The following is a 12013-nucleotide window of genomic DNA, read 5'->3' as shown; positions in this document are numbered from 1 at the left end:
TTTGACCATTTAAAAGAACAGTTTACTATCGCTCCTCTTCTACACATGCCAGATTATAATCTGCAGTACGTGTTGGAAGTAGACGCCTCCAATTCAGGGATTGGGGCAGTTTTGTCACAGTACAACAAAGAAAAGACGGAAATGCACCCAGTGGCCTTTTATTCAAGAAGGTTTACCCCTGCAGAAAACAACTACAGCATAGGTGACAAAGAGCTGCTTGCCATAAAAACCTCCCTTGAACAGTGGAGGCATTTATTGGAAGGAACCCATGAACCGTTTAAAGTATTCACTGATCATAAAAATCTAACTATTAGATTTTTAACTATTACTAACTATTTTTGTGGTACTCACTTGACAGAGTTACAGAGTTAGGAGAGTACTCATTTGAAAAATGGCAGTGTACTTTATTTTTTTTCTCTCCTTTAATGTGTTCCCAATAATTTATTTTACCTGCTAGAGTGTTCTAAATTATTAAAAAATAGATCCCTTTCCTTTTCCATCAGAATATTCTAAAAAAGGGGCGTGTCTGAGCAAGGCCATCGAGCGGTGATGTCTCTCCCATAGAAGTCAATAGGCGCGTGGCGTCACCGCCCACAATGCCGCTCGCTCATCGTCATTTTACTGCTGGTGGGGGGGGCCTATTTGAAGTGTGCTTACACAGCACAAACAGTGCGCTCACTGAAACTAAAATTAGTTTAAGTGTAGGCACCCTTCAAATATTGCCGTGGGGACCTAGGTTTATTTACACCTACACTAACTAGCTCAGGCAATGTTTGCTCTGCAGCTGATAGTTGGCGAGACAAATAAGGCCGCTACCATCTTCACAGCCTGCACTTCACTGCGTTGAACATATCAATCTTGTGTCAATTTGTCCAAAGTGCAGGCTACTCCCACTAGCACACCTAGCTAACTCCCCCTAAACGGTCACGCCTAAGCTACACTCTCCCTGCTCCACCTTGCTACCTTCCACCAACGACCTACATCACGGCTAACCTACACTCCCCCTGCAACGCCCAGCAAAGTCCCTAATACCACCTACACTTACGTCATTTGCAAACAACACTCTCCTGTAATGCCCAGCATACTGCCTACTGTAACTAACTATAATAAACTTTACTATAAGTAATAAACTTCCTTTTTATAACTATGAAGCTTTGTCGCTAAACTTATAATCAATATTTAAATAATGTGTCACAGAGATGCGCTAAAATGCAGACAGCCGGAGGACCAGCATAACCTGCTCGGCCTATCCGGGCTTACTTTGCTGGTGGGCCAGGGCTTAATTGCAGTCCGGCACTAAGTTCCAGGAGCCCTGATAGGCCGAGGAGCTCTTGCAGGTCCTCCTTCGGTCATCCGACCGCCGGCGGACTGGGGCTCAATTCTGGTCTGGCACTGAGTTCCAGGAGCCCAGATACAGAGGAATATGCATTGTCATGTACAATGTAGATTATTTAAGGTACTGGAGATATTTTAAAAGGGATTTAATAGTTGCTTGCTATTATTTTAAACATTATTTCAAATATATATTTGAAAACTGACAAACCTCGGTCAGTAAAGTAGGATGATGTCTGAAAAGGTTATAGACTCACTGCTTCATCCTGCGGTCTGAAGGCAACCCACATACAGTCATGTATCCAACTCCACTGCACAACTGATACAAATGGATTAATACGTGTGCATCTCAGGCACTATAAACCGCATCGCCATTGGCTCTTAGTAGTGATGTCATCAGTGGGAGAATTCACCTGCTCCGACACAGTGGTAACAGGTATAACAAGACTATTGCTGGTTAGAACGAATACAGGAAAGAACAGGATGTCTTGCTCTCTTAAAAAAACAAATCTTTATTCATCTAAATGATTAAAAAGGTTCACAGCATACAAACATACACACAGCATAAACCGGCTTACGCGTTTCGGCTAATAGCCGTACTCAAAGCTTAAAGGAACACTAAACCCAATTTTTTTCTTTCATGATTCAAATAGAATATGCAATTTTAAGCAACTTTCTAATTTACTCCTATTATCAATTTTTCTTCAATCTCTTGCTATCTTTATTTGAAAAAGAAGGCATCTAAGGTAAGGAGCCAGACAATTTTTGGTTCAGACCTCTGAACAGCACTCGTTTATTGGTGCTGTCCAATCAGCAAGGACAACCCAGGTTGTTCACCAAAAATGGGCCGGCATCTAAACTTACATTCTTGCTTTTCAAATAAAGATACCAAGTACATAAGTAGGGATATAGGCAACTACCTATTAAGAACAGTTAATTATACCTAACACTTTTTAATCAATTGGATGAATAAATATTTTTTTAAGAAAGCAAGACATCTGTTCTTTCTTGTTATGTACAATGCATAATGTTTAAATGTTTGCATATAAATTAAAATGTAATTAATGTTGCTTGTTGTGTTTTATTATTTCTAAGTAACAGCAGCATGATCAATATTATAGATCTACATAACTGTATGCCTGTTATGTAAAAATAGAATTTAATGATACTGACTACTATAACATAAATATATATTAACATATAAATCTGTTATCCCTAATAAACACAACAAGCTTACATTAACATATTTTAATTGACATGGAATACTTAAACCATTATGCAATATATATATACATAACTATGTAAATATTGAATATCAATGCAAGGCCTAACAACATTATATCTACAATTTTTTAAATAAAATGCATGTTCATGTATAATTCATATTAGTTTAAGTATTGATATATAAATTAAAATATAGATATTCTTGCTTGATGCATTTATTATTGTAAATAAAAATATATATTTAAAATAGATATTTATAAAAGACAGTTGCATTATAATTATAGTTTCCCATAACCGCATGCCTGTTATTTAATACAACAATTGTAACACTAATGCCTTTTGTAACATGAATATAAAATTTTAAATATATATTAATATCTAAAATAAAAAACACAAGAAAAAATAAATACATAATTTATACTATTGGGAGATGGAAATCATAGTCATAAAGTTGATGCATCGTATCATTATTTGTGTGTTCTGAAATTGACGCTGTGAACTTGTATGTATATTTAGCTTTTCGGTGTTGAATTAATATTATGTCACTATATGATATTGATATGTGTAGTTAGATGTATTTCCCTTTCTGCCTGAGCTGTATGTATATGCATACATAGTAGTCTCTGTTGTCACTGTATGTAGTATGTAGTAGTGGTGTATCTCTGTGAAGGTGTCAATGTGCCAGTACAGGGAGCCACATACTGACATACACCACGCAATAAAAGAAGACAGCAAGAGGCGGGCTCAACCCACGCACTCACGTCTTTTCATTGGAGGAATGGTGTGGGCTATGTTGGGTTCAGCCAATCAGATGTGTTAGTTGGCTCTAATGCAGTAGCAGCCTGGTCTCCCCATCTCTTGTGTTCCTTTAAATGATGTCATCCAAGATGGCGTCCCTCGAATTCCGATTGGCTGATAGGATTCTATCAGCCAATCGGAATTAAGGTAGGAAAAATCCGATTGGTTGATTTAATCAGCCAATCGGATTGCAGTTCAATCAGATTGGCTGATTGGATCAGCCAATAGAATGGCTGATTTTTCCTACCTTAATTCCGATTGGCTGATAGAATCCTATAAGACAATCGGAATTTGACGGATACCATCTTGGATTACGTCATTTAAAGGAACCGTCATTCGTCGAGTAGTCATCGTGCTGGAAGGATGCTCCACGCCGAATGTCTTCAAGATGGAGTCGCTCCTCGTCGGATGGAAGAAGATAGAAGATGCAGCTTGGATGAAGCCTTCTGCCAGTACAGATGTCCTCTTCTGCCCGGATAGGATGAAGACTTCTGCCGGTCTGGATGTCCTCTTCTGCCACATCGGATGAAGACTTCTGGCCGGATCGGATGACCACTTGTGCCCGGCTGGGTGAAGACGGCTCAAGGTAGGGTGATCTTCAAAGGGGTAGTGTTATGTTTTATTAAGGGGGGATTGGGTGGGTTTTAGAGTAGGAGTGTGTGGGTGGTGGGTTGTAATGTTGGGGGGGTATTGTAATTTTTTTTTACAGGTAAAAGAGCTGATTACTTTAGGGCAATACCCCGCAAAAGGCCCTTTTAAGGGCTATTTGTAATTTAGTATAGGGTAGGGCATTTTATTATTTTGGGGGGCTTTTTTATTTTATTAGGGGGCTTAGATTAGGTGTAATTAGTTTAAACTTCTTGTAATTTTTTTTTTTTCTGTAATTTAGTGGGTTTTTTTTCGTAATTTCGTTTATTGAATTTAATTGTAATTAATTGTAGGTAGTTTAGGTAATTAGTTTAATGATAAACTCGTAATCTAGCAGTAAGTTACAAAAAATAATTAACTCCATTATCAAAAATATATGTTTTTTATACCTAACATTAAACTACATGCCCCATAAAATAACCCCCCCCCCAAAAAAAAAAAACCCTAAGCCCTAAGACTAAAATAAATTACAATAGCCCTTAAAGGGGCCTTTTTAGGGCAATGCCCTAAAGTGATCTTACCTCTTTTGCAACAAAAATAAAAAATCCCCCACCTACATTAAAGTAACCCCCACCCCAAAATAAATAAAAAATCTAACTGTAAAAACCTAGTCTAAGAAATAAAAGTAAAAATAATAAAACCTATTCTTAAAAATAAAAAAACCCACCCGAAAAAAAAACAACCTTTCTAACCTCAAAAGTGTTACAGTTGATGGCGACTCCGGCTCCTCTTCATCCGGCGTTGGGCCCATCTAAATCCAAGGTCCAGGCACCAGGGAACCTATCTTCGTGGCGGGGAGACAGACTTCTGCGGCCTCTTCCATCGCCTCCGCTCTGCATCTTCTTCATTAGCAGGGCCCATCTTCATCCAGTCTCCAGGCGCCGGGCCCATCTTCACAGATGCAAACTTCTGCGGCCTCTTTCACCACCTTCGCTCCATGAGAAAATATTTTCATTTCCAAACCCCATGTCATTCAACTGAGCTTCTTTGTTTATAGTTCTAGATGTTTCTCTAGAGGAGTTTACTGAATAGACCCACTAGCATAGCACAATAGCTGGAAATTAATGTTTGAATGGAGACACATATCTATTCTTAGTTACCTTAGGACTGTATATTTAGTCTCAACTTGTGGTACTGAGTAGTCTATAACTTCTTTTGCCAATATTGGCATAGCTTACAAGTGGAACGATATTATTAACATGCAGTGAGTTATGTTGTGCTCTGCCTTGCAGAATCAATAATGTTTTATTAAATATCACAAGTTGTTAGTTAAAACATTTAACAAATAGGGCCTGATACGTATATAGTGTGCCCTATACTTTCAGTGGGTAGCTCAAATGGAAGCAATTTATTCAATGCTTGTATTACAAGCTTTCTGATATATTTTGTTGCAATTAATTCTATTTAACTTTTTTGAAAACCTGGAATTTACTTGTAGCATGTGCTTTTGTTCATTCAAATACACCTTAAAATGCTCTAGAAATCAATGAAAAAACTTTTTGTGTTTGATCACTATCATGGATACCAGGCTGCCAAGGCTACCCCCCTCCCCTTACTACCTGGCTAACTCCTTTTTACTTCAGATTTGGCTTATGCAATCTCTGAGACTCTTCCTATTGCTTGTTTTGTGGTTTGTATATCCTCACGAAGAACTAATCTCTGACCGCTTAACCCCTTTTCGGCTGGTCGGACTCCTGGAACTGCTGGTCGGCCGCACCACCCCGGACATCGCTAACCTATACTCCAGGTCGTTCCAGCGGCCCTTTGCCCCAGAGCTTTGCTCTTTTGGGGATTAGTACCCCCTAGGGAGGGCAAGAGGTGGGGTGATTTCCGGAAGGGAGTTCCCTTGGGAACTTGGGGTTTTGGACACTCCTACAACCCCTACTTCCCCTGGCTTCTCCGGTGTACATTTGATCAACTGCCGCTCCAGCCCCCAGCAACAGATCATGTCGCATTTTGGACTGTGGCATTTGGAGACCAAGGGCTTTCCAATGACACCCTGGAAGTACCGCCGCTCCCCGGGATCACCACAGAATCACCATATCTGTACCACTGGTACTCTATGGGACTATGGACACTATGGGGGGCACCAGCCTGTCTGGAGTGGCGGGAATGGTGGGAGATCTGGGGGTCAGATAAGACCGTTATCAAGATGAGCTGGGTGTATATAAGTGTGTGTGTGTTTCACAATAAAGTATGTTCATGTTCCATCTGAATACTGGTTCTGTCTGGTTATTTGGGTGGGTTCCAGCTATAATCACTTCTTTCCACTGTCTAGTGGAAAGCTCAGGTACAGGAAGAATCCTCTTGGAGGAGCTACCCAGTCAGGGTAGCCAGAGTCCATCACACTGGTTGACAGCAGTGGGATGCTTCCTTCTACCTGGGACATCCAAACCACCAACTGAGCACCCTTCGGATGGAGCAGCAGTACTCAGAGCTCAGGAAGAGTATTCTTAAAGTCTTGCTGGAAGCATGTGGGCAAGTCACCGGCAACAAGTCAAAAGCAGCGATCATCGCCAAGCTAATGGAGGGCGATCAATCTAGTGAACTGGCTAGTGATCCCGGCAGCAGTCGGAGCAGTGACCAGCCCAGCGAGGCATCGACAGGGGGGACAGCCCTGTCCGAGATGCAGAAGGAGATCCAGTGGTGACTGGCTCTCTACAGGACCATCCCACCAAAAGAAGTTATTATTCGGATAATCGCAGACGCCACCCGCCTCAGAATGTTGGAGGTCCAGAAGTCCATGGGTGGAGCCGTGCCGGTCACTCTAGAGCCTCCTCCCCCGCCGAAGAAGCTACAACATGAGGATTTCCATGCCTTAAAAGATGAAGATGAGGAGATAGACAGATACCTTCAAGTGTTCGAGACGCAGTTTGAGCTACAGGGCATTGCCAGTGCCGACCGAGTAATCATCCTGATCGAAAAGCTATCCGGACGAGCCCTAGAGGCCTTCCAAACTGTTCCCTCGGATGACAGAAAGAACTATGACCAGGTAAAGGAGTGCATCCTAGCCTGATATGTTATCACGCTAGGCTCACCGGCTGAAGTTTCGAGCACTTAGGTGAGAAGAGGGGCAGCCCTTCACGGAGTGGACACACTGGTTCACCCGCTCCTTGGACTATTGGTTTACAGGCTGCCAAGTAACCACCCTGGCTGAAGCCACCTAGCTCATACTTCTCGAGCACTTCTATGATCATTCCCCGCTGGAGGTACGAGAGTGGGTAAGGGATCGGAAGCCCGAGACAGCCGACCAAGCTACCGCCCTGGCCAATCAGTTCCTGGATGCCTGGCATCAGGTACGACCTGAGCCTCGCCCAGGGAGTCGCTCCACCACAGCCTCCGCTCACCCACCGGCAGCCTCCCGGTACCCCCAGACCCAGCTGGCACCCTCCCTCCCCTCTGAGCCCAGTTCACCCCGGAGGTGCTACAAATGTTATCAGATGGGTCATATCAGAGCCCACTGCCCGGCAGTGGAGAAAGCAAGAAATCCCACCCGGCACTATGGACAAGAGCACCTACAGGGGGGCACAGGGCCGCTGCCCACTGTTTAGAATCAGAGGGCCCAGCTGACTATGCTGATTGGGCAGAAAAAGAGGTTGGGGTCTTACATGAGGTGGACCTGTACAAGCCGCGACAGGCGACAACTGCCTGCACCACCTCCAGGTCGCCTGGCTCAACAGCCGGCAGGCACAGGGACTACAAGACAGCTGCACAACTGTTACCCTTGTTCAGCCACACATGGTCACCCATGCAGACCAGACACGGAAGTCCCTTACAGTTCATGTGGCTGGGGGTAAGGTGCTCCGGATCTCTACAGCGCGGGTTCATCTGGATTGGGGTGCCGGCTCCCATGCTGTGGAAGTAGGGGTCATGAGCTATTTACCCGCCGAGGTCTTGTTAGGGAATGACCTGGGGCATCTTCCCTCCTCCTTCATATGGGACAGCCCCACCGATGCTTGTTCAGTTACCACCCACCAGCAAGTCAGACATCAGGCTACCGCTCATAATCTTGGGACACAGGTAAGTCACTACCCCCCGACTCCTACCCCGACCTTTTCCCAGGAGACATTGAAAGACCCGACCTTAGCTCCCTGCTGTGCCCAGACAGGGACCGTCCCAGGTGGCCTGGGAGGGGACTGTTTTGAATGGGAGAACGGGTTTCTATACAGAATTACCGAGAGGGGGGACGCGGGCAGATGCCCAAGTGCCAGCTGGTGGTACCACAAAAGTATCGGTATGACCTGTTGCGTATAGGGCACGACATTCCCCTGGCAGGGCATCTAGGAATAACTAGGACCCGCCACAGACTGACTCAGACCTTCCTCTGGCCAGGGGTCACCGGGGATTTTGGGCAGTACTGTCGGACCTGTGATGTTTGCCAGAGAGTAGGCAAGATGGGATCACTCCAAAGCCTCCCTGCACCCCCTCCCCATCATTGACAAACCCTTCAGCAGAGTAGCTGTTGACATTGTGGGTCCCTTGCCCAGTCCCAGCCCCTCAGGGAAAAAATTTATACTGACAGTGGTAAATTAAGCCACCCTATACCCTGAGGCAATCCCCATGGCCAATATCCAGGCAAAGACAGTGGCCGATGCACTACTCCGGATATTTGCCCGGGGGTGTTTTCCCTGGGAGGTGATCTCAGACCAATGAATCCAGTTCACTGCAGAGCTCACCCAACAGCTATGGAGACTTTGTGGGATAGGACCCCTGCCGAGCTCTCCATACCACCCCCAAAATAATGGGTTGTGTGAGAGGTTTAACGGGACCCTGAAGCAGCTGCTTAGGACGTTCTCGGCCTCTCACAAGGATTGGGAAAGATACCTGTTGCACCTCCTGTTTGCATACAGAGAGGTGCCCCAGGAATCCACTGGGTTCTCCCCCTTTGAGTTAGTGTATGGCCGGAGGGTGAGGGGGCCCCTAGACCTACTTAGAGCCCACTGGGAAGGATCAGTGGGGGAAGAAGGGCACGCCATTGTGGGGTTCATGCTGGAAATCAGGGACCAACAGAAGGACCTTGCTGATAGGGTGCGAGAGAACCTTCGGGTTGCCCAAAGTAGGCAGATTCGGTGGTACGACAGGAATACTTGTAACCGTATCTTAGACGTGGGGCAGAAGGTCCTGGCCCTGAAGCCTGTCAAGATGGACAAGCTACAGGCTTACTGGCAGGGACCCTACCGCATAGTAGAGCAGCTGTGTAACACAACTTACCTGGTAGCCAAATGCTCAGATGACCGGGTCCGCCGGACCTTTCATGTAAACATTTTGAAGGCATACCAGGAAAGGCCAGAGGAGGTAGCCACCATATGTGCTCCGGCTGTGGTGGACTCAGAAAGTCTCCCCATGCCGGAGCTAGCTGGGCGGAATAGGGTGCCCACAGGTGTTGGTTTACATACAGCTAAACGAGAGGCTAGGGACTAGGCAGAGGGAACAAGTCAAACAGATGGTAGAGAGCCGACGAGACATATTCTCCACTGACCCTGGGTATACCTCGGCAGCAGTGCACCGAGTGTAGACCCCAGGACAGACCCCCTGCGGCAGCCGGCGTACCAGGTCCCTGAAGAAGTTAGGGGCAATATGCACAGCGAGCTCTGAGAGATGCTGGACACAGGTGTCATTGAGCTGTCCAACAGTCTCTGGGCATCCCCGGTGGTACTGGAACCCAAAAGGGACAGGACCACCCGGTTCTGCATAGACTACCGTAAGCTCAATGACAGAACCACGACCGATGCTTACCCTATACCTCAGGTAGACGACCTCCTAGACCATATAGCCCGCAGCAACTTTGGAATCTATTCCGAAGTCAGCCTTCATCACCCCATTCGGCCTATACCAGTTTTAGGTCATGCCGTTTGGGATGAAGAATGCTCTGGCGACCTTACAGAGGATGGAAGATCACCTCCTTGATATCCTCCAGGATTATGCCTGGCCATACCTGGACGACATTGCGGTCTACAGCAATACCTGGGAAGACCATTTGGTCCATTTAGGCATCGTTCTGGACCGCATCAGGGATGCAGGTCTGACGCTCAAGCCAGACAAATGTATGAAAGGGCGCTTGGAGGTCCAATACCTTGGGCACTGAGTAGGCTGTGGGAAACAGTGGCTGGAGTCAGCCAAGACTGAGGCAGTCGCGAACCGGCCAACCTCCAAAACCAAGACCCAAGTCCAAACTTTTCTAGGGACCGCCGGGTACTACTGCAAGTTTGTCCCCAACTACAGTGCTCTGGTCAAACCCCTGACTGACCTGACCAGAAAACAGTTGCCCGACATGTCCTGTGGTCCCCCAAGTGCGAGATCGCCTTCCAAAGCCTTAAAACAGCTCTAACCTCTGCCCCTATCCTGGCCGCTACTAACTTATCCAAACATTTTTGTGTCCATACAGATTCCTCCATGTTCGGGTTGGGAGCAGTACTGAGCCAGGTGGATGAGGAGGGCCATGAACACCCTGTAGCCTATATCAGTAGGAAACTGTAGCCTAGAGAGGTAGGCTATGCGGCGGTGGTGAAAGAATGCCTGGCCCTAGTGTGGGCCCTTAAAAAACTACAACCCTTACCCTATCTATATGGAAGGCCCTTCACCATTCTCACGGACCACAACCCCCTGGTTTAGCTCAACAGAGTTTTTGGGGACAATGGATGCCTGTTGCGGTGGAGCTTAGCCTTGCAGCCTTTCAACTTCACTATCCAATACCGGCCGAGGATGAGCAATGGGAATGCTGGTGCACTTTCCTGGCAAACTGAGTTGGAATAGCTCCCCAGACAGCCCCAGGCTGACCTGTGGGCTGACCTGTGTGAGGATCTTGCTGGGCCTGCCGGACTTTTCCGGGGGGAGCACGGTCACGGATACCCCCCTACTTCCCCTGGCTTCTCTGGTGTATGTTTGATCAACTGCCGCTCCCACCCCCAGCAACGGATCATGTCACTTTTTGGACTGTGGCATCTGGGGACCGAGGGCTTTCCAACGACAACCTGGAAGTGCTGCCGCTCCCCCAGGATCACCTCGGAATCACCACCACTGTACCACTGGGACTCTATGGGACTATGGACACTATGGGGGGTGCCAGCCTGTCTGGAGGGGCGAGAATGGCGGGAGATCTGGGGGTCAGATAAGCCCCTTATCAAGATGAGCTGGGTGTATATAAGTGTGTGTGTTTCACAATAAAATATGTTCATGTTCCACCTGAATACAGGTTCTGTCTGGTTATTTGGGTGGGTTACGGCAATAATCACTTATTTCCACTGTCTAATGGAAAGCTCCAGGTACAGGAAGGATCCTCTTGGCAGTGCTACCCAGTCGGGGTAGCCGGAGTCGGTCACAATCACCTTTGTCAATTATGCATTCATGTTATCAAACACGAATAAAGTTAGTATGTATCCTCGTAGACATGTATTACCAGGGGCAAATTACACATCTGTTCTATATGACATAAGTAGGGTTGCCAACCAGCTGGTATTTTAATGACTTAGATGGAATTTTTAAGTTTCAGGTCAAAATTTAAAAAAAATATTAAATATAGAAATAAAGATGCTATCATGGTGAAACTTCTAATTGTGTTAGAAAATAATTATTAACCAATGATCATTTAAAAGCAATCCTAGCAGTTTTAGTTTATAATGTATGCTGTATAATTATCTACGCAATTTTATGCTAGACATAAGTACTGTAGCGTGCGTAATACTTGTACCACTGATGCAAGAAATAACCCCCCACTTGTAATAGCAGCACAAAATGCAAACTATGTTGAAGCACAAAATATTGTGTGTCGAAGGTCCATACCACTTGCATTTTCCCTCTTCACTTGTAGTCTAGGCCATTATGTCTGATTTATTCTCATCCCTTCTTCATTATAATAGTAAACTTGATTGTTAGCTTCTAACCATGCATTGACAATTTTGGGTAATATTTTGGACTGATGGGGTTACTCAGTGTTATTGATTGTATATAAATACATTTCTGTGGATTCCTTATCCAAACATTGAGTAATGTTTTATTGTGTTTAATGATAGAG

The sequence above is a fragment of the Bombina bombina genome, chromosome 2 (assembly GCF_027579735.1).
Source record: "Bombina bombina isolate aBomBom1 chromosome 2, aBomBom1.pri, whole genome shotgun sequence".
In the NCBI taxonomy this organism is placed as follows: Eukaryota; Metazoa; Chordata; class Amphibia; order Anura; family Bombinatoridae; genus Bombina; species Bombina bombina.
Note: the sequence above shows the minus strand (reverse complement) of the source record.